We start from the raw sequence: 21,073 nt of genomic DNA on the forward strand, positions 1-21,073 counted from the left end.
AAGTTTAAAAACTGGGAGCACTCAAATCGAAACATGGACTGAGGCTCAGAGGTATGTTGTAATAAAGCAGTTCATGTAGTGTGAAGGCAGTGTTTATTGTTCACATTGATTGGTTACAATACGAGAGTTTTCTTAAATGAAAGGGAACTGGTCTGTGGCTACCTCTTATCAATTTCAGGAAACTACTTAAGTTGCACTTTGATTTTCAGAGGCAGACGCAGGAAGTGACCTCGTTTGTCTTGCAAAATGAGTTAGATTAAGGTTTTCTTGTATGAGTAACTTGTTTTGTCTGCCCAGGGAATTTTCAGGTACAGTCTTCATTTGTGTTTGATTTTTAGCAGTGCTGTGACTCTCATTTCTTGGCCCTTCTCCCTGAACACTCACTCTACGAAGTGTGGCTTGTGCCATCCATCTTCCCAGATGGCTTTTTAAGTGAAGCTGTTCGTTGGTAGAAAAAGAAAAGGGACGGGGAGAGGAGGAGCAGATGGAGACACTGCAGCCCCAGGGGAGATGAAGTGAGAGCAACTACAGGGAGGCGGGCAGGGAGGGCTGTGCCGTCCAGGAAAGGTGCAGAGCATGGCCCCCCAGGACGGACCTCTGCCACAGCCCAGTCCACGGGACCACAGTCCCAACAACAGTCATCAGAGCTCCTGGGCCTTACTGTGTGCCCCACTTTGGGGTGGGCCCTTTGGACTCACTGGTCCAACACACCCTCACACCATCTGCACAGCAGGTCCCATAACCATCCTCATTCTGCAGAGGAGGTGCTCAGAAAGGTGCAGGCACTTGTCCAAGGTCACACAGCTGGGGAGAGGAAGGCTTGGGACTTGAGTCCCAGACTGTGGAACTCCAGAGCCCAGGCTCTTAACCAAGATCTCACACAACACCCCTAGATTGTCAGCTGGAAGGGCCGCACACATCGGCCCCACGGCAGCACTCGGGCCCGAGCGGCTCCACCTTCTCCGTCTGCCCAGCGAGGGAGCTGGTGTAGCCCCACAGGTCTAAGCCTGGCTCCACAGCAGAACCTCCAGGGACTTTCCAGTAATACTGAGGCCTGGGCCCCATCTCAGTTTTCAAAATTTTTTTAGAGCCCCAACCCAACCCAGGGCATTCTAACTCTTGACCCACTTGTACAAGGTCACACCGCGGTCAGAGGGTCTAGTACCCACACCCGCTCTCTGGTAAATTCTTAAAATGAGTGCCTACAGAGCTGACCACTGGAGCGAGATAGAGAGACAGAATTGGCTGATAGCACACACATCTCAAAGTCTCTTTTGCCCCCTCCCCCTTCCTCAGAGATGCCCACCTCCTTTAAGCCAGGCTTCAAGGCATGGGCTGTCCACCAGTATGCACCAACTGCCCAGCCCAGTGTCACCACGGCGGCTTGGTGTGCGATTGAATGGGAGGGCGAGGGAAGTGCCTGGGAAGGGTGCCCCCCACCCGGATGTTGCAGGCAGAGCAGAGCGACTTCCTCTCCAGGCAGCCCCACTCCACACCCTGCACTGTGTTCTTCGGAGTCAAATCAAATCTGGTGCATCAAATGACAGGGCTGGGAACAGCTCAGGCATAAATAATGCTGGAAAACAGCATGTGTCTCACACTCACAATCAGGCACTGCCTGCCCAGAAGAAAGGCTTTCTGCCCCATCTCCTAGAGGGGCAGAGCAAGGCACAATGTGAGGCCATGGCCAGAGGCTCTCAAAGTGGCAGGAGATGGGGAGACCCCACAGCCTCGCTCCTGCCAACCTGGCCCAGACGCCTCATTCTTCACTGTCTGTTCCCCAAGCCCACTCCTCCCTGGGTTTCCTGACCCAGGAAAGCGCTGGGGAGCCCTGAGAAGCTCCCTCCTTCACCACTGCCTCAAAGATGAATTAAGTCTTTCCTGCCCCCACTCACTCACCAGTCTACCAAGTGCCCATGGTGTGCCCGCTCTGCACCAGGGAGACAGCCCAGCAGGAAGGGCAAGCACCCAGGTAGGAGCGCCTAGCCGTGCTTGGGGCTGTGCTTGGGGTCCTGGGAGCTGCAGATCCAGTGAGGGGAGAGGAAGTCCTGGGTGGAGGGCTCAGGGGTGCAAATCCTGAGATGGGGAGAGCTGGGAGTGGTTCTCTGCGGAGGGAGGCCCTGGCCCTCCATTTTAGGTGAGGAAACTAAGTCAGAGAGAAGCTGTCACTTGCCTGTCCCCAGTTTGGCCCCCTTTGGTGTTGACTAAAACCTCCCAGTTTTCTAGCTGACACCAACTTCTCTGTAAGATGTAAAATCTGACCATGTTCAAATCCTTTTGCTGAGGGTGCATGAAAATGGCAGCTGTCCCTTTTAGAGAAAGTCCATGGAGGCGGGTGTCAGTGACAGTGCAGTACCCTGTCCTCCAAGGCCAGCCTGTCTGAGGTGCCCATTAGGGAACGAATGTGGTCCAGCTCACTGCACACCAGTTCGGCGTGTGCTGAAGAAATTGCTACCCAGACAACAGAGTGAAGGGGGCACAGTTGAAGCCCAGCTTATAAGGGAGAGGGGAGGGGTGGAGAGGGCCTCTCAGGGGCTCTTCATAAGACCAGAACTGCTGGGTCAGAAGTTTCTCTTGACTCAAATTTGTCCCATGAGATTCAATTCCAGGAATTTTTTAGAACTGCTGGCAATAGACAATATCTTTTTTGTGAACTTAAAACAGTAGAAAGGTCTATCAGAAGCAGGCAGGGGTGCCTCCAGAAAGAGAAGAACTGCCTCAGGTTCAAGCCTAAGTGGATTGGGGGCACCTCAAATCCACTTTGGAATAAAAATAATAGCAAGCACTTATATATTGGGTGTATGTATGTGCCTGGAGCTGTTCTAAATACCCTACCCATATATTTACTTACTTGTTCCTCTGCACAACTCTAAGAAATAGTCATTATTATTCTGATTTTACAGAATGAGAAACTGAGGCACAGAGAGGTTGAGTAGGATGACCACGTTCGCACAGTCACTAAGTCCTGGAGTCAAGAATCACACCCAAGCTGTCTGGCCTCGGTGTCTGGGTCCTTAATCACCTGAATGCAATGTTCCTGCATGAAACACAGTGAAGAGAAACAAAGAAAGTAAATGTAAGCCACGGAATTACATGGTCAGCTAGTCTTCTGGGATAGCACTTGGTAGTTCAGGCTTCAGTATTCTTCACTGAATGCCTACTGTGTGTCAGGCCTGGTGGGAGGCACTGGATGTGGGCCAGAGGGAGGGAGACCAGCTGGAAGCTATTGCAACAGGTGGGTAAACAGAGACCCAGAAAAAGAGAAAGGACATGCCATGGCACACAGCAGGGGAGGGCAGGTGGCATGGGACCAGCATCTCTGAGTCCTGCCCAGCCCAGTCTGCTTCTTGTCCTTGTCAAGAGAGTTTCTGGAAGCCTGAGAATTTGATTTTATTATCCAATTATTGGGAAACAGGAACCACAGCCCAGAGCATCGTTTGCCATTGACCCAGTGAAATACAGATTGAGGCAATCAAATCTGTTTTAAAAAACAGTAAGACACAATGTTTTTTAACGTGTCCAGGAACATCTCAGGCATGCAGTGCAGCTCTGGGGAGTGTCAGTCACGCCAAGCTTTCAGGCAAGTGATTAAGTAATAAAAATTATGATGTTTCAATATATTTATACCCTTTGATGGAGTAGTTCTGCTTTTAGGAAACTGTCCTGAGGAATTGATTAGAGATTCAAGGAAAGATAATGCCCCCAAGATGTGCATTATAGCCTAATGATATGAAAAATGAAACAATGTAACCTCCAAAGTATTCAGCTTTAAAAGATGGTGGTAAAGTGTGATGCATCTGAATTGTTGATCTACTATACAATTATTAACATGATGCTTTTGAAAAATTTTTAATGATGTGAAAAAATGTTCCTGATAAAATAGTGAATATGAAAAACTGAATATTTTCTCAATTATACTATTTTATAAGAAATATGATCTCAATTATACTATTTTAATTATAATTCAATATTTCAATTACAATGTAGTTATAAGATTCAATATATACATAGTGAAAGATTAGAAGGTCATAATTAAAATAACAAAAATAATAAAGGTTACTGCACATTGAGCATCTACTATATACATGACACTGTACTAACTCCTCTCCTAAGTACTAATTTAATGAGTAGTAAGTGCTCATTTAACCTTCACAACAACTCTGTGTCATGGGTACTTTTGTTCCATTTTACATATTTTTAAAAGCACAGAGAGTTTAAGTGACATGTCACAAAGCTGAGGGGCCCAGCCAAAAATTGCACCCAGGTCTGGCGAACTCAGAAACCTTTGCATTGTCACTACTATTTACTCTACTTGCCAAGCTGGGGAGACCAAGGTAAGGTGAGGGTCAACTGAGCCAGAGCACCAGGGATCTTATGAAACATACGAAGCCTTTGGACTTTGTTCATCAAGGGGACTGTGCAGGGATTTAAACAGGGGAGGGGCATGGCCCTGAACATGGATCTTAGCCTAGCCCTGGAGGACCTCAGAGAACAGGACCGAGATAATTCAGTGGGATTACTCATGAGCAGGCCAGGAGCCAGGGGTTGCTCTGTCCCCCTAATGGTGCTCTGTGCCTCAGCCACGTCTGCTTGCAGTTTCCCACACCCGTGATGCTGCCCTCCAGGCCTTTGCTCATGCTGTGCCACTGCCTGAAATGCCCTCTCCTCTACCTTGCTTTGACTTCCTGGTGAACTCCTCTGCACCCCTCAGCATGCTAGCTGAAATGTCACCTTCTCTAGAGAAGGTGGGGGTGGGGGTGTTGCCCTGAGGTGGAGTTAGGGCCTGGTGCAGTCCTCAGGAAGGTCCTGCACTAGCTCTTGCCATTGTCGGTTTATGTGTCTGCTTCTGCACCAGAACGTGAGACCCACGGGACGGGGCCTGTTCTTACTTCACCAAGACACCGTATTGTCTAGTGGTCAGAGCATGGGCCTTGAGGGTGGAAAACCCCCATCTGAGCCCCAGTGTCACCACTTAGTCACAATCTAACACAGAGCAAATGAACTCACCATTCTGTACCTCAGCTCCCTAGTGTTTCAGAGGAGGCAACGGTGACACCTACGGCGCAGGGCCTGGGAGCTTGCAGAAGTTAGAAAGCACTGAATGAGCACCTGCTCTTATTTCTCTCCAATGCTCCAGGGCCCACACAGAGCCTAATCCAGATCAACAAATGCTTTTTGAATGGTTAAGTGACTATCTTGGCCTGGCTTTGACAGCCATTAAAAGCTCCCCATATCTGGGATCCTAAGCTCTTTGCTGGGTGTCCCTGCCATCTTTCCCTAGCAAGCTGGATATGCCCCCCGTCTATGGCATCCTGTTCTGTGGCCCCAGAGGTTGATTGTAGAGAGGCACCAATGGGCTCCCAGGCTCTCTGGCTTCAGATTGGGCTTGGCCATGGGAAGAACTAGCAGGAGATTGGAGGACGAATGTTCATCTCCCCATCTCCCTTCCTGCGGGTCACTGCAGAGCATCTGCACATCCCAAAGGCTGCAGCCCTTGTGGGGAAGCCTGTTCCATGTGGCTCTTTAGTGGGGTTCTAACTACCTCTCCCTCAGGGCTTGGCCGGGTGGACTCCCCGCTGTTGTTAGCCTGGGCCTGCTCCCTGTGTCAGCGGGGTGTCCACTGAAAGGCCCTGTGTGAGGAGCATCTGTCTCCTGCAGGAACCCTGACCTGATACCCTGCCACTCACTTCTCTCCTTCACCACCCTGCACTCTCAACTGTCTGCTCACTGGCCTTACTTGACATTGCCTCCACCGGGGGCAGAGAGGGGCCTCGTCTCTCCAGCCACCCACACCCTCCCTAGTTTGATGCATAGACACCTTCCCAGACTCACCCCTTCTGCCCTCAGAGTCCTCATGAGTTCCACTGCTGGGGCATCTCCCACCTTGGTCTGCACAGCCTCTCATGTTTGAGTCACTGTTAAGTGAGACAGAACGTGGTACACTTGGGGCAGAAAGCCCTGAGTTCAAATCTCACCTCCACTGTGCACCACTTGTGTGAGGCTGGGCAAGTCATTTCAACTTTCTAAACTTTGAGTTTCTCGCCTTTGAAATAGGCATGACCATATGGACCCTTCGTGGCTGCTGGAGGCTGAAAGAAGGTGACAAATGTGATGCGGATGCACACAGTAGAGGCCCAGCAAGTGGTGGTGATCATACTGCTGAGTATCGATGACCTGATGCATCCATCTCCCTCCTCTGCAGCCAGCTACTTAGCACAGGGACATGCCTGATGCAATACTGTAGCCCCAGGGCTTGCTCAGGACCCAGAGCACAAGGGGTCCTCCAGAAAGATGCTCACCATGCAGCCTATTTATTCCACAAAATGCATACTGCTCTAGATGCTGGAAATGCAGCCATGAACAAGACAGACACAAATCCTTGCCCTGGAGGATCTAGGCAGCTTTAGGGGTAGAATCTGGGGGTTGCATTGCCTGGAAAGACATGAGGACCCAGAAAGTTAGAGCAGCGGGGATCTGGGAGATGGAGCAGGCCTTTCAAGGTCCCATCCTGAGTGCATCAGTGGCTGCAGTGGACAGTTCCCAGGAACCACCGCAGTGTTCTGCTGTAAAAGCCGCATTTCTCCCTGCTCTCTGGCTTCTGACCCGGGGAGTGTGCTCAGTCCAAGGGCAGGGCTGACTGAAGGGGGCTGGAGGATGCCGGGGTTGCAAAGGTGACCTGCAGCTGATACAGGGCAGAAGGTGGTAGAGGTATGTGCCACATGGTTCTGCTAAGGGTCCTCAGAAGCAGGGAGTACCCACTGCCCACAGCAGTATCCACACTTGAGGCACCCATCTGATTTTTCTCCCTCCCTGGCCCTTGCTCTAAGGTCATCTCCCAAATAAACCACTAGCCAGCCACTCAAAACCTGACTTCCAGGACTGTTTAGCAGAGCCCAGCTAAGAGAGGCCATCTAAGTCCCCATCATTATGGAAACACGTCCAGAGAGGGCCAGCAACTCGTCTAGTTCACACAGAAGTTTGGGGCAGAAGCAGTCTCCCCACAGTGGCCACCACAAAGCTATCCTTCTTTTCCCTGCGCCACAAGATAAGCATTTAAGAATTCTTTGGTTTTTTTAAAAGAGAATTTGGTTCTATAAGAAGACTCAGAGACAGGTGATGCAATCAATTTTACGTGAGCATGTCCAGGAAGGAAGTGTTCCAACCTCCCCCAGTGGCCGTGTACCCTTAAACAGAGCCTGTCTCCATTTCCAAATGGGGCACCTCTCTGCATATCAGTGTGGGCTGCTGGGCTGTGTGGACCAGCTGGAGAAAGACCATTAAGTTTCCTCATCCTGCCAGCCTTTTCTACAGGTCTGGGGCATTTCATCCTCTCCACCCCCTGAGTCTAGAGCAGAGGTGTGACTTCCTCTCCCCTAAAGGGTCTGGAGAGGGGAGCACAGCAAGGCTGGGGCAGAGGAAAGTCGAGTCACTGGCTCCTCCAGCATCCAGCCTCACTGTTTTTCCTGTCCCATCCCATATTTAGAAGCCAGGTCTTCCTGCAACACACACGTGCATTCCTACCTCAGGACCTTTGCGCTTGCTATTCTTTTTGTCTGGAAACCTTTTGTTTTACTGTCCTGCTCCTTTTCTCACTCAGGTCCTGCTCAAAAGTCTTCTCACCAGGATGATAGGGGATCAAGGAGGGCTGCCCTGAGGAAGTGGCTTTATCAGGCGCCTGTGGGAATGTGGTAGAGGGGACTGGGGTGCCAGTCAATGTTCTGGCCAAATAATGATTAATTCCCCAAATCCTGTGATTCAGACTTGAAATTTTATGGTTTTAAGTTTCTGTTAATTGACTGATTCTAAGACTGATATGTCTGAAATACAAGGATGTTAGGTCTGTTGAGTGAGTGCTAAGGTGCTGGGATTCTCACATATGAGCCCTGGCTACTAGAGAAAGGGCTGTCGGAGCCTTTCTTGGCCCAGCGGAGGTCTTCCCCTTCCTACCCAGCTCCCCAGTGCGTGTGAATGTGGCTCTTGGCGGCATGGAGAATGCATATTTATTCTGCAGCTCCAGTCTCAGGCACTTGCCTTATCTGCATGTTCCAGTTTCCAGAATAAATATTAGAAGACAAGTCTGTGAAGATTTTCTGTGTGTACATGAGTTAATTCCTCCAGCCAGGAGCTCAGCCAGACACGGATTTTAACACAGAGTGCCATTTTGCACGCACTGCACGGCCGGACTGGTGACTGGGCTGCAGCAGAGGCACAGGGAGGTTAAGTAACTTGCCCAACATCAGGTAGCAGCTCTAAAAATCTGTGAACAGGCTTAAAAACATAAACATTTTCCAGCAGCTCTCCTGGCTGGTCTCAGGAGTTGTCCACTCTACGCTGACTCCTGGAACCAGCACATACTTCTGCTCTGACCAATGATCTGGGTCCAGCCTGGCAGCTGTGAAAGGCAGTCGATGCCTTCAAGCCTTTGAGCTCACCCTGAGCACTCTTCCTGGAGCATCTTCCCAGGCTCTACCCATCCAGAGAACTCCTATTCATGCTTCCAGGCCCAGGCCCAATATCATTCTCTGTGCACACCCACCCTGCCCAGCCCTCACCCTCTGCTCCTCCAGGAGCTCATAGCAGCTGCACTGCAGGATTACACCCTCAGGATCCTCTGTCCTCTCTGCTCATTCCTCCCCTCTTCCAGCAGCCTCACCAAGTCAGCACAAGTCCAGAGACTCACATTCCGGGAGGGAAGACCAACCCCATGCCAGGCCAGGATCGTCCTGACACATTGTGCACCCCCAGCCCCTGAGCCCACTTCCCGTGCCTATGGTTGGGCAAAGAGCAAAAGGCTCACTGTTGATTTACCTGAAACTGATTTTCTGCTCTGCAGCCTGCAGCTGGTACTCAGTGACCATCTTTTGGCCTCACATGCCATTCATGCTACACCCATTTTCGTTGGTAAAAGACTCATTGCTATAGTGAGGCCTCCAGACTGTGGACCCAGGCAGGGACCTCTGCGACCCCACGGCTCTCTTGACTCCCTCCTCACAACTGCATTGCTGCCTCTGGGGTAGCAAGGCTGCTGCAGCGGGGCCTGGGCCCCTGCAGGGCTGGGTGAGAGCTGGGGAGGCAGACAGGTGGCTACCTGGGGATCCTCCAACTCTGAGGTGCTGAGGGCAGGAGAGGGCTGGCTGGGTGACCCTGACTCCAGGCAGAGGCCTGGGGGTTCAGACACCAGCTGGCCACTCAGCACATAGCCTCAGAGATGGCCCAAGGAATCAGCTCACCCGACTCCATACCCAACCCCATTTCCCCCAGAGGGACCCTGGGTGTTCAGGGAGGGCGGCCTCATCACCTCCCTCTCCTCCCTGCCTGAGCCCTGGCCAGCACAGCCTCTGCTCCCGGGACAATGCCCGGGACAACATAGCTGCTTGGCAAATACACATCTGTTCAAGAATCACTAAGATTAAACAAATCCTTCCATTAAAATAAAGCTAACAGTAATAGCAAGAAAGAAATCTTTCTTTCAAAGATAAACTTTGTCCTCCAAATGGACAACTCTAGATTTGAACCACCTGCTCTGGCATTTTCCTTTGGAGCACTCAAAGGCATCTTCAAATTAAGGTCCACAGCAGGACTCCTATTTCTAACTTTTACTGGCGCCCCCTCCATTCCCTGGCTCAGGGCACAGCCCACCCCACCCCACACTGGCTCAGGCCCCAGGCTCTGGAGTCCCTTGATTATTCCTGTCCTTTGCCCCCACATCTGACCCATCAGCCAGTTCTGAAGTTCTCTCCCCAAAATACACACCACAGCCGTGCCTCCAGCTCCCGCCCACTGCCCTGGTCCAGCCTCTTATCTGCTATAGCCCCCCTGCCTGCCTGGCCCCCTGTTTTCACCCCTGCCTGGTTCCAAGCCATCCCCCTGTCCCAGAGGGGTTGGATCACACCACTTTTTTACTTAAAACTCAGCCGTTGACTTTCACTACACTTAAGGAAAACCCCAGCTCCTTACCGCATGGCCTGCGGGGTGCGGCCCCAGCCCGCTTCTCCACTCCTTGGCCCCAGCTCTTCCACCCACAGGGGCACTCCCTTCCCCTGGCTGGTTCTTTCTCATTCTCAAAGGTCAACTCCAAGGTCAACTCTTCCCCAAGCATGGTGCTGAACTCTTCTCCCCTGTGCTGGGGCTCCCTAGCGCCCCCCTCCAGCTTCTCAATCCACCCTTGCCGCTTGCTCTGTGCCCCCAGGGGGCTGATCATACAGGCGACATCAAGGAACCCTGTGCCCCTGTGGGTTTGGTCAACAGGGCACCCCAAGGGGAGGCAGGGGAAGGTCAGGGTGTTTTTCACCCTGGGTCCCTTCCTGCAGAACACGAGGGCTGGCTCTGCCCCACACTGGGGGTTCCCACTCCTGTCAGATGATCCCTTCCCACCTGGTCCCTCTACCCAGCTCTTTCTTTCTCGCTGAGTTCCAGTCCTTGTCCTCTACTCACCCTGTCAGGCCTGCAGTTTGAGAGGGGAAAGGCCGCCCCTCTCCGGGGGTTTCCTGCACACCTCCCTAAGCAGTCTCCTTTGGAAGCTCTCCTCAAATACTTGATCTGACTGTCATTTCGTCTGTCTCCTGCTGGGTCCCCAACTGATACAATACCCACCCTCCTCTCTTCCATCTCACCAGCCTGTCTGATTTCCGCCATGGAACTTCTCAATGCCCAAAATTGTTCTTGTTCACTATCTGTGTCCCGTCCACCAGAATATAAGCTCCATCTGAGAGAGGGGGATTTATTACATCATATGTCAGAGGACTAGAGCAGACACAGCTCACACCTCCTAACACCGCCATGCAGACTCTCCCGAAAGCCCAGCCAATTCTGTGCGAGTTCCTTATTAAATCACACTGACTTTTAAGTGCCTTCACACGACATTTCCCAAACCGAGATCAGGTGACATTCATTTGGGAGGTGTTAACACTTGGCAACCTTATACTGACGGTCGATGTTGGCCTGGTTTTTCTCATTTCACTGTGAGCCTGTGACATTTCACCCCAGGCTGCCTTGACAGGTTCAAGTCTGTCCATCAGCCCCAGTCAGGACTGGGGAGACCCTCATTCACTGGTCCTCCTAGAGCCTGAGGGGCTCCCACATGAAGCATTTATTCCACAGGCTTAAATGCATCCGCCTCCATTCAAACACACTCCTCCCTCATCTGTTCCAGGCTTGGGTTTCTGCTCAGCCAGCCACAGGCCTGGGATCCATGTGGCTAAGGCACACAGAACTTTAGCCCTGGGTGAGGAGTTCATATCCTGGCCTCTGTTCTATCACCAGCTCACCGTGTGGTGTTAGGTTGCCGCCCCCCCCCGGGGCCTAGTCTCCCAGCGGCTCCTCCTCCTCCTTCGGTCTTGGGTCTCCTTCCCTGTGAGTAGGTAGGACCGCATGCTCCCCTCGCCCCCTCCCTGCTCTGGTGGTGAGGTCTTGCCCAGCGCACAGGTCTACTGGTGCTCATCTCTCTTTGGGAGGTGAGAAAAAGAGAAAAAAATGTCATCCCGACTATGATCCATAATTCCTGTGATGAGAAAGCAAAAGGCAGAGACTTATGCCAGTCCCTGCTGGCCCGACTGCAGGGATATGCTAGTTCTCAGTGGGACTAAGCTGCCTTGCTGGGCGAGATGAAGCCCAGAGACCATAAAACTAGGCTGTCCTCCAAAGTGTGGGTTTCAGGATTAACTAAGTCCGTTGACAGAATGATGCTCCTTCTTGATGGCAGAGCCTCAGGGACATGAAACCTGATGCCAGGAGAGGGGATGTGGGAATGAGGATGGAGCATCACCTTCACCATTACTGTTGCCATAGCAACTGACATATGCTGAGGGTTGTCTGTGGAGGCCCTCACCTGATGCTCACAGCAGCCCTAGGAGGAAGGTAGTGTTACCACCATCTCTGCTTTCCAGCTGAGAACAGGGCTTCCAGAGGTTACATTACCTGCCCCAAGCCACAAGCTTGTAAGTGACTCTAAAAAGACTATGCCAGTTCTGAGCTCCCATCGTGAGCTTGTTCTAACAATGCACTGACACCTGCATGGCGGTCACTGTCCCCTTCGGAGCAAGGGACTGAGGGTAAGGGCCCAGCTGCCAGCACAGTCGGGGACTAGGAGCGGGTCACGGACATCACCGCTGTCACCTGGCACACTGCACATCTTGGCACCTGGCCCAGATCAGGAGGCCCAGTGTTTCAGGACCAGACTTGGGGTTGAAGGAGGGACCGTTGGTATGTTATTTCCTTGTCACCAGGCAAATTTGCAGGGAGCTTCCTTCCCAGATCTTCCCCTGTTAGATGAGCCTGATGCCGGGACACTATCAAGAAGAGAACATGGAAGAGATGCTGGGGGTACTGAAGCACCAGAGTCCCTCCCCCAACTTCCTGACCAGGTTAGTAGCCAGCCAGGTGCTAATGCCGCTCCGCCCACAATCACCCAGCCTCGGCTGAGCAGGCTGGTCTGAGAGGCTGCGGGAATGAGGGGACCACCCATGGGGGGGATGTTGAAACTGTCCATAAAGGTTGTACTGGGCAAAGAAAGAATTAATTAACCTATCACCTTACCACTGAGCCCCAAATTCTCATAATGAACCAAGAGGAGGAAGAGGAAGAGGTCTGTATAAGGATTAAATAAGGTGAAATGCGCAAAGTGCATAAAGCAATACATGGCCGATGATGCTCGTTCAATGAGGATCTATTGGGCATAAAGCACAGGGGTGCCACCAGTGCCTGGCCTCCACCCCGCCGCCCACACGTTCTTCAAGGGGCCGATGTCCCTGACACCAGACAAAGTCATTCAAGCCAAGGGAATTTCTAAACTTGGAGACTGACTTGGACAATCCTAGCCCAAAGGAATGGTTCTGCAGCGATGGACCCCAGCATCTGCCAGGCAGCTGGGGGTGGGTGGGGAGCTAAGATTTGCCAGGGAGTCGGCGGTTGGATAGCTCTGCTCAGCATCCCTCAAACCCAAACATATGGATGGCGTCTGTCAGCCACTTTTTTATTGAGATGTACTTGACATATAACATTATATTAGTTTCAGGCGTAAAACAAAATGATTCAGTTTTTGTATATTTTGCAAAATGATCACCACAATAAGTCTAGTTAACATCCATCACCATACATAGCTATAGAATTTCCTTGTGACAAGAAGTTTTAAGATCTACTCTCTTAGCCACTTTCAAATATGCAATACAGTATATGAACTATAGTCACCATGTTGTATATTATATTCCCATGACTTATGTATTTTATAACTGGAAATCTGAACCTTATAATGCCTTCCACCCATTTTTCTCACCACCCACTCCTTGCTTCTGGCAACCACCCATCTGTTCTCTGTATGAGCTCTTATTATTATTTTTTTTAAGATTCCACATATAAATGAGATCATACAGTATTTGTCTTTCTCTGTCTGTCTTATTTCACTTAGCATAATACCCTCAAGTTCCATCCATGTTGTCACAAATGGCAAGATTTCCTTCTTTTTTATGACTGAATAATATTCTATATTTTATTCTCACCTGGCCCTGGTTGACTAGCTCACTACACACATGTGGGCAATGCCTTGTTATTGACTCTATAGAGAGAGCTCTGCCCAGTCCTCTGGGTGACACAGTGGCATGGCTGCAAGGCTGCAGGAGAGCAGAGCAGAGGCTAGAGTGGTGGCAGCACTGAGGACAGAGACTGGGACGGCTGCGTGGGTAGAGAGGCCCAGAGGCAGAGACCGGCTTGCTGCACACAGACTCACTGTGAGTGGACGGGATTCTAGTGATTGACATGCCACTATGGGGAAAAAGTTGGGTATAACCCTTTCACCCCAAGAATATTCTACTGTCATTTCTTTGGTCACACTGAATCCATTGTGAACTTGCCTGGGGCTGAAACCCATTGGCAAGACAATTGGCAACAATCAACAGGGTTCACTGGTGACCAAGGAAAAAGAACAGGCTGCCCCCATGGGAGGAGTGTTTCAGCGGGCTGCACCTATGAACAGGGGGGCATTCGAGTGCCCCCTGTGAACATGTGGTACTGGGAAGGGAAGGAGGACTGGGTTCCATCCCCAAGAGAAAGAAAATTTGTTGCTGACTGAAATGGCGTTACTACGAAGTGCTGTGGAAATAATAAAGGCCCCAGAGAAGGCAGCGCCAGAAGGAGCAGCACGCAGGCTGCCAGGTGCCCTAGGGCAGGTGAAGGATGTAGTGGAGCCGTCAGCCCCAGAAATGGAGGAGGGGAGGTTTCACGAACAGATGGGGGTGGAGGCCCTGCCGGTGCTGGAGGCATCAGCCCCTCCTCAGTTGACGGTTGAAAGCTGGTGGAAAGCCTGAAGGACTTGGCAGCCCCGGGTTCCTCCAGGAGAGGTGCAGCCCCCTCCTCAGGCTGTGGAGCCCTCCAGGCTCTGCCTCTATCCTCAGGCTCAAGCAGTAAAGGAAATACACTCTGCTTCTTGAAGGAAGAATTTAAAGGGCCCCGTGAAGGTCACGATGACCCAGATGTGGGTTGGTTTGAAAAGGCAGGAGCAGAGGGAAAGAAATTGGATGACTGGAGCTGTGGCAATTGAGACTGGATCAGCGGTTCCAGCTGCTGAGGACAAAACAAAAGGCAGAGATAAAACAACAAGATCAGCCTGTGTGTCTGCAAGACTTTCTGCTGGAGAGGCTGGAGAAGGTGGGTATTGTAAGGCCCACCACAGTTCTTTTGGTTAATTCATTTGAGTAGAACTGGTTTGAGTATAGCCAGGATGGTCACTTGGTGGCAATGGATCTCCTTAGGCTTGAAGGTTGTTATAATTTGTTGTAATTTTTGTTATTTGTATATTGTTGTAGCCTCTGTTGTTGTTATGGAATTTGGTTACAATGCTCCAGCTTTCTCGCACAGGGACCATTGCAGAGGATTAAGGGCACATAAATTGAGAAGCAAGAATCCTGGAGGGGTGGAGTGTGGATAAAGTGAACGTTCCTGTGGCCAGGATTCTCACCTGGCCCTGGTCAGCTAGCTCACCACACACGTGTGGGCAATGCGACGTTATTGACTCTATATAGAGAGCCCTGCCCAGTGCTCTGGACGACACGGTGGCATGGCTGCATGGCTGCAGGAGAGCAGAGCAGAGGCTGGAATGGTGGCAGCACTGGGAACACAGACTAGGATGGCTGTGTGGGCAGAGAGGCCCAGAGGCAGAGACCGGCTTGCTGCACGCAGACTCGCTCTGAGTGAACGGGATTCTAGTGACTGACCTGTCACCGTGGAGATAAAGTTGGGTATAACCCTTTCACCCAAAGAACGTTCTACTGTCATTCCTTTGGTCACATTGAATCCATAGTGAACTTGCCTGGAGCTGAAATGCATTGGCAAGACAGCTTGGTTTTGCAAATTCCCATTTCCTTAATTCTCTAATTGTCTAGGAAATTCCCGCACTCTGGGTCTGTACATGATTGAGGGCCTTGGGTGCCTTTTTGTTAATGACAAGTCTGAGGGGGCTTCACCAAAACAGGGTACCTTCTTGGTTTCCAAACCATCAGTACAATCAGGGCAATGAACATATCACCACCTCTAAAACTTTCCTCCTTCCCCTCGTAAGCCCCCTCTTCTGCTCCCCATCCCCATCTGCAATCATTGATCCCCTCTTGCTATAAATTAGCTTGTATTTCACAGAGTTTTATATAAATGGAATCTCAGTATGCCTGACTTCCTTCACTCAGCACAATTATTTTGAGATTCATCCATGATATAGCACAGGTCAATAGTGCATTCTTCTTTATGAATGAGTAGTATTCCATTGTATAAATACACCAACATTCCTTTTTACGTATTCACCTGTTGATAGACATCTGAATTATTTCCAGTTTGGGTTTATTGCAAAGAAAGTATGAGTATTCATGTACAAATTTTTGTATGGACATATGCTTTTATTTGTCTTAGATAAATTCCTAGGAGTGGATTTGCTACACCATAAGATAGGTGTGCTTTTAACTTTTTAAGAAACTGCCAAACCGTTTTCTAGAGTGGTTCTAATACTCTCACCAGTAGGGCCAGAGATCTCCATTTCCATAATTGCCAACATATGGCACGTTCAGTCTTTATAGTTTTAGCCATTTTCTCAGGTGTGTAATGGTATCTCATTGTGGTTTTAACTTTTATTTCCCTAATGACTGAGAAGACTGGGCATCTTTTCTTTTGCCTTTCTGCCATCTGTATATTTTCTTCAATAAATGTTCAGATCTCTCTCCATTTTTTCCTGGGTTGGTTGTTTTCTTATTGAATTTCTATTGAATAACATATCCTGGATAAAAGTAGTTATTAACTATATACTCTACAAATACTTTTGCCCTTGTATGTGCCTTCTCTCTTCTTTCTCCTGAGAGTCTTTTAAAGAGCAGAAGTTTTTCATTTTGATGAAGTCATATGCATCATTTTGTTCATAATGTCAAAGTCCTATCCAAGAAATATTTGCCTAAAACAAGGTCGCAAAGGTTTTTTACTATGTTTTGTGTTTTATATTTACATCTATGATCTATTTTGAGTTCATATTTGTATATGGTGTGAGGTATGGACCAAAGTTTCTTTCTGTTTTTTGTTTTGTTTTGTGGCTATTCAATTGTTCCCCTTCCATTGGTTGTGAAGACTGTCCTTACTCCACTGAATGACCTTACACGATTGTGAAAACTGGCCCATATTTCACATGAAAAGATGCTCCACATCGCTGATTATCAGGAAAATGCAAATTAAAACCACAGTGAGATATCACCTCATGCCCGTTAGTGTGGCCAATATCCAAAAGACAACGAACAAGAAATGCTGGCAAGGATGAGGAGAAAGGGGAACCCTCCTGCACTGCTGGTGGGAATGTAACTTAGTTCAACCATTGTGGAAAGCAGTATGGAGGTTCCTCAAAAAACTAAAACTAAAAATAGAAATACCATTTGACCCAGGAATTCCACCCCTAGGAATTTACCCAAAGAAAACAAGATCCCAGATTCAAAAAAACATATGCACCCGTATGTTTATCATATCACTATTTACAATAGCCAAGATAGGGAAGCAATCTAAGTGTCCATCAGTAGATGAATGGATAAAGAAGAGGTGGTATGGTATATATACACAATGGAATCTTATTCAGCCATAAGAAAACAAATTCTACCATTTGTAACAATGTGGATGGAGCTAGAGGGTATTATGATCAGTGAAATAAGCCAGGTGGAGAAAGACAAGTACCAAATGATTTCACTTATTCTTGGAGTACAGCAACAAAGCAAAGCTGAAGGAACAAAACAGCAGCAGACTCACAGACTCCACGAAGGGACTAAGGCTATCAAAGGGAATGGGGTGGGGAGGGAGGGAGAAGAGAGAGGGAGAAGTGTATTAAGGGGCATTATAATTAGTGCACAAAATGTAGGTAGGTCACGGGGAAGGCAGTGTAGCACACAGAAGACAAGTAGTGACTCTACAGCATCTGACTACACTGATGGACAGTGACTGCAATGGGGTGTGGGGGGGACTTGATAATATGGGTGAATGTAGTAACCACAATGTTGCTCATGTAAAACCTTCATAAGATTGTATATCAATGATACCTTAATTTTTTAAATGGCCCATATTTGTATGGGTCTATTTCAGGACCCTCTACACTGTTCCATTGGTTTGTCATCTGTGTTGATGCCAAAACCACAGTCTTGATTACTATAATCTTATTATAAGTCAAAATTATGTAGTTAGTCCTTTGAATCTTATGTTTCAATGTTCCTTGAGCTTTTTTGTCTTTTGCATCTTTTGACTTTTTTATGTCTTTTGCATCTCCATATGAATTTAAAATTTGTTCATTGCTACAAAAAAAAGTCTAGTGGGAATTTGGGATTTGTAATAAAGAGAAAGACTCCACATTTGATTTTGACAGCTTTAAAGTCTCCACTCATCCTCTTTCTCCATTGCCCCACATCTGGACAACCACTGTCCTTGGTACCCAGAGAAATTTCAAATTGCCCAAGGCTCAGTCCATGCATAGGCACCACCCCTTCCAGCTCCAACCCCTACAATAAGAAGCTCAAAGCTGCCATCACCACCCCCTTCAATCTTATTTCATTCCCAATCAATCTCTACGCCTTGGGGAATTCTCTTGCTGTTCATATGTGAGAAATAAACTTTATTTCACATCCACTAATGTCCATGGGTCATTTCTCCCAACATTCATAAATTCATGGGAGCTGAGAGTGCCCAACATTCACTGTGGGATGCTAGGTGCCTAAGTAAAATAGGATTTTATTGAGATCTTAACAATATAGCATTCTGACCCATGAACATGGTATTTCTCTCCAGTTATTTAGTTCTTCTTCAATTTCACTTGGCAACGTTTTGCAGTTTTAAATGTACAAGCTTGTCACAGCTTTTGTCCAAGTTATACCCAAGTATTTCATGTATTTATGCTATTTATTTCAATTTCCAATTGTTCAGTGCTAGTAAATAGAAATTACATGTGATTTTTTGTATATTGATCTTATATCCTGCAACTTTGCTAAACTCACTAGTCATCATGATTTTTTGGCAGATTCCACCAGATTTTGTACACAGATGATCATTTTGTTTCTGAATAAAGACAGTTTTATCTCTTCTTTTCCAAACTAAATATCTTTTACCATTATATATAATGCTAGTTATAGGCTATTTGTAGATGTCCTTTATGAGATGAGAAAATATCTTTCTACTCCTGCTTTGCTGAGTGTTTTCACTAGAAATCCATGTTGGATTTTGCCAAGTGTTCTCTTTATCTGTTGAGATAATTGTATGGTTTTTCTTTTTCCATTTGACAATATGTGGATTACTTTGAAAGCTGACTAGTTTTCAGATGTTCAATGAACCACGCCTTCCTTGTACAAACCACACTTGCACATAATAACAATATATCATTTTTATATTTTTGTATTCAATTTGCAAACATTTTATTTAGGGGTTTAACATTTGTGTTCCTGATAGTTATTAGCTGATAGCTTTCCTTATTTGTAAAATCTTTTTCTGGTTTGGAGATCAGAGGAATGCTGGACTCAGCATGGGTAAGTAAGTGTTCCCTTCCTTTCTGTTTGCTGGGAGAGTTTAAAATTGATATTATGTATTTCTTCAATATTGCATAGAATTCACCAATGAAACCATCTGGGCCTGTAATTTTCCTTGAAAGGTTTTCAACTATAATTACAGTTTTTTAAAAATAAATAGGGGCTATTTTCAGGTTCTCTGTTTCTTCTGTGCAAGCTGAGGAACTCCTGATTAAGCACTAGTAGTCTGTGTCTTTCAAAGGATTTATTCATTTCATCTAAGTTAGTCACTTTAGTGGCATAGAGTCACTTATAACATTCTCTCATGATGCTTTCTACATCTGTGAGTCTGTAGGGACATCACTACTCGTGCACCTGACGCTGGCCATTTTGTCTTCTCTCTTTTGTCCTAACCAATCTGACAAGGGGTTCACCAATTTTATTGTACCAGAGAACCAGCTTTTGGTTTCATTGATTTTGTCCATTGCTTTTCCATTCTATTATTTAATTGAGTTTTAATTTTGACCTACTTTTGTCTTCATATTTGAAATGCATTGGTCTTAAATTGCTATTGTTTTTTGCCTGCCTGGGGTCTCTTTCCTCTGATTTTTCTTTAGGAACCTCCCTACCTTCCTTCAAGATTATTGGGCCAGCATTTGGCACATATCTCCAGGTTCTGAGGTGAGCAAGTGAACCAGACTCAGCCTATCTGTAGCTTTCACTCCCTCAGCCATGGTGTTAAGCTCAGAGATGGCACATGGTCCACACGGTCCTCAGAGTTAGATCTTGTACTTTTGATGAAAGTGGGTAAGAAGGCATTGCTTTTCTTTGGGGTTGTTGAACTGGTGAGAAGGAGAATGGCTGGTGGCCACATTGGAGAGGGCTTGTCTGAATGAAGCTAATGCAGACAAACACAGCAAGAAAAGATGGAGAAAGAGAGAGAGCATGTATGTGTCCTGATCCCATTGACCATGAGAGCCACAAAGCAGAGCCCCCCCATCTGTTCTGCTCTCTGCTGCATCCCCAGAAGGCCACCTGCACAAACCAGGTGCACCTGCTTCTGCCCTGGATCAAGGCAGACCTGAAGTCAGCAGCCCGCCTAGACTTCCCAGGTTCAGAAGCCAATGCATTTCCCTCTCTGTCTCTGCCAGTCTGAGTTGTGCTTCTCACACATACATCCCAGTGAGTCCTGCTCTCAAGCCGCCGCCAGGGCAAGCACAGTGCCTGGTGCATCAGGAGCTAGCTGAACACTTGTGAAGAATCAAATAAGTGGACCCAGAAATCTCTCCCTCCCTGGCCCCCTCAGCTTCTCCCCTTTCCCAGGAGCCCCCTGGCTGCAGATAGCCTAATTGGGACCATGAATTGGAGACCTACTAGGAGATCATAGCAGCACCAGTGTCTACTCAATTGACCTTTGGAGGGGGATGGCTTGGTTCAAGGAAGAGGCCTGAAATGGGCTCAGGGCTGTTGATCTTGGACTAGACTTGACTCTTCCAGGCCAGAGAATGCTGGAGTAAAGGGGTAATCACAATAACTCAGCACAGGCCCCTAACAGTTTACAATGTATGGACAATGAGCCCAAGGAAGAGGACTGGGCTTTGAAATTCACCAGACCTGCCCTGAAACCCCAGTCTGAAATCTGCCGCTGACCATCTTGTGACTTTAGGCAGCTGCTATTACCATTAGTCTTATTTATGGAGGAAATGGAGGATGCTAAAGGGGATGCAACCTGCCCAAAGAGTTGCAGTGAGCTAGAAAGAATGGGGTCTGGGCCAGGGCTTACTGACTCCCTGGTCACAGCACTTCACATTCCGTGTCCTGGGCTCCCAGGAGGAGGGTGACAGGGGAGTGCCTGGCATCTCCCAGAGGAGCAGGGGTGCAGGGTCCCTCATGTTCTGCCAGGGGGAAGCTGCCTGAACATGTCACTTGGGTAGGTCCCAGGGTACCCAGGAGGACTGGGGACTCTGCAGAGCACACAGAGGGCAGGCTCTGGAAAGGGAGCCGGCTGCCAGAACATCATTCCTCACACTCCCCTGAACTCTGAACACTGTGCATAGACAATTACATTTATAGCCGATTATTCA

The 21,073-nt window shown here is 48.4% G+C and overlaps 1 long non-coding RNA gene across 1 annotated transcript in view; it reads right to left on the reverse strand.

Moving 5' to 3' along the window:
• Positions 1-12,953: 12,953 nt before the first annotated feature.
• LOC140848862 (uncharacterized) overlaps positions 12,954-21,073 on the reverse strand; it is a 37,482-nt gene continuing 29,362 nt past the window's right edge. The window contains exon 2 of the long non-coding RNA XR_012130093.1: positions 12,954-14,553. This is a non-coding gene — a long non-coding RNA (uncharacterized lncRNA). The remainder of the gene's footprint in view (positions 14,554-21,073) is intronic.

The sequence above is a fragment of the Manis javanica genome, chromosome 4, assembly GCF_040802235.1.
Source record: "Manis javanica isolate MJ-LG chromosome 4, MJ_LKY, whole genome shotgun sequence".
In the NCBI taxonomy this organism is placed as follows: domain Eukaryota; kingdom Metazoa; phylum Chordata; class Mammalia; order Pholidota; family Manidae; genus Manis; species Manis javanica.